We start from the raw sequence: 1,856 nt of genomic DNA, 5'->3' as shown, positions 1-1,856 counted from the left end.
ACACACACACACACACACACACACACACACACACACACACACACACACACAAACACACACACACATACTCTCTCTCTCGTTTTCTCTCTCTCTCTTTCACACACATACACACACACATACACGCACACACACACACACACATACACACACACACACACACACACACACACATACACGCACACACACACACACACACACACACACATACACGCACACACACACAAACACACACACGCACACACATACGTAATTTCACACACAAGAAGAGTAGATAAGCTGGAATATAATGTGTTCCCAATCAGACAGTTCAGAAACTAGCCACATGTGTTGCCATTTTGCCAGACATTATCAGAGTTGTTGTAGCTCCTAAACGGCCGTCAGCGACGTAACATTAATGCAATTGGTCGCTTTTAAGCACAAGCGGGCTATCACGAAAAATTGCTGTTTTGAGAAAATCGAAGGTAAAGTTTTTGCCCCTTGTTCAGTTTCTTTAAAAGATAAGAAAAGTTTTCTCTATAACCAAACAAATATACACACCAATAAAACCAAACTTTTCATATAGGTAGTGGGGCAATGCCCACTTTTGGTGTAGGTCAAGATTTCTGGAAACTCCCGAAATCTGGGTTAGCCCGTTTGTCCTTAAAAGCGACCAATCATAAATTGTATCATAAAGAAGATAACATTGGCTTCAACGAAATACGAATGTAATAAGACAAAAATGGCGGGGTTTTTTGCTTTAGCACCTTTGCATCTTGCAATAAAAGAAGACATGTGTACCGATTTAAAAGAAAGACATAAAAGAAGCCGACTTTACAAGAAAACTCTTCTATCATACTCATACTTTAGTAAGGATGCATTCAACAAGACAAAAACCACGACGTTTGCTGTTTTCCACTTTTGCAGTCCTGCAATGAAATAATATTTTATAGACCAAAACGAAAAAAAGTAGAAGGACCTGACTCTCAAGGTACACTCTATATGCGTGAAAATAATATCTTAGTGAGGGGGCTCTCTTGGCCTGGAGGTAAGGTCTTGGCCTCTCCTTCAAAGGCCCCGGATTCGAATCCGAGTACCAACCGAAAAATTAAAATTTTCTTCTCTAAAATTGTCTCCTTTCACCTCCTTTCCTGCTCTCTAGCAATGTTCTGTCGTCTGCTTTCGTCTCCTCTTTTTCCCCCCACCCCTTCACCTCCTTTGCCCCCCTCCTCTGGGCTCCTGACTCTTTCTGCAGCCTTTCTACTGCTACTCATTGGCTCCTTCTTACTGCTGTCTTTCAGCCACACCCCTGGTCTTCTGGTAGGAAAGATCTAGACCTAGCCTTCTCGGACAAGGGCAAAAATTCTTGGAGAGCCCGTGTGCAAGTTCCGCACATTAAAGATCTCTTGGTGGTCTAAAATCGACAAGAGTAGGCTTCGGCCACCACCCTGGCAAAATTCAAAATATCCTAACAACAGAAAGAGTTTAATGTGTCCAGCGCGCTCACAATATGACCTTATGCAGTGGCAAGCGCCGTAAAACACTTACGAAAAAAAAAAGATCTAGATCTATATCTTAGTGATGATGCATTCAACAAGACAAAGATGGCGCATATACTGCTTTACCATTTTTACATTGATGCAGTAGAATAAATAAATGACATTGACTGGAAAGAAAGAAACAGAAGAAGCTTACCATTCGAGAACATTCTCTAATCATGCACTTGTCTTAGTGAGGACAGGGCATTCAATAAGGAGAAACATAGCACTTTTATAGCGTTTCCATTTCTACCGAGATCAGTTTGATTCTTCTTACCATTCTATTTAACAACGCAAAGAGTCTAGAGCAGTGCTTGGTGTTTTTGCTTTGGGGGGGGGGGG

The 1,856-nt window shown here is 41.6% G+C and overlaps 1 protein-coding gene across 1 annotated transcript in view; it reads right to left on the bottom strand.

Moving 5' to 3' along the window:
• The window catches only part of LOC101857159 (protocadherin-17), a gene marked incomplete in the record, with an annotated part of 62,339 nt that overhangs the window by 45,881 nt on the left and 14,602 nt on the right, over positions 1 to 1,856 (bottom strand).

The sequence above is a fragment of the Aplysia californica genome, unplaced genomic scaffold (genome assembly GCF_000002075.1).
Source record: "Aplysia californica isolate F4 #8 unplaced genomic scaffold, AplCal3.0 scaffold00011, whole genome shotgun sequence".
In the NCBI taxonomy this organism is placed as follows: domain Eukaryota; kingdom Metazoa; phylum Mollusca; class Gastropoda; order Aplysiida; family Aplysiidae; genus Aplysia; species Aplysia californica.
The sequence above is the reverse complement of the archived record's forward strand: the minus strand, read 5'-3'. Positions and strand labels throughout refer to the sequence as shown.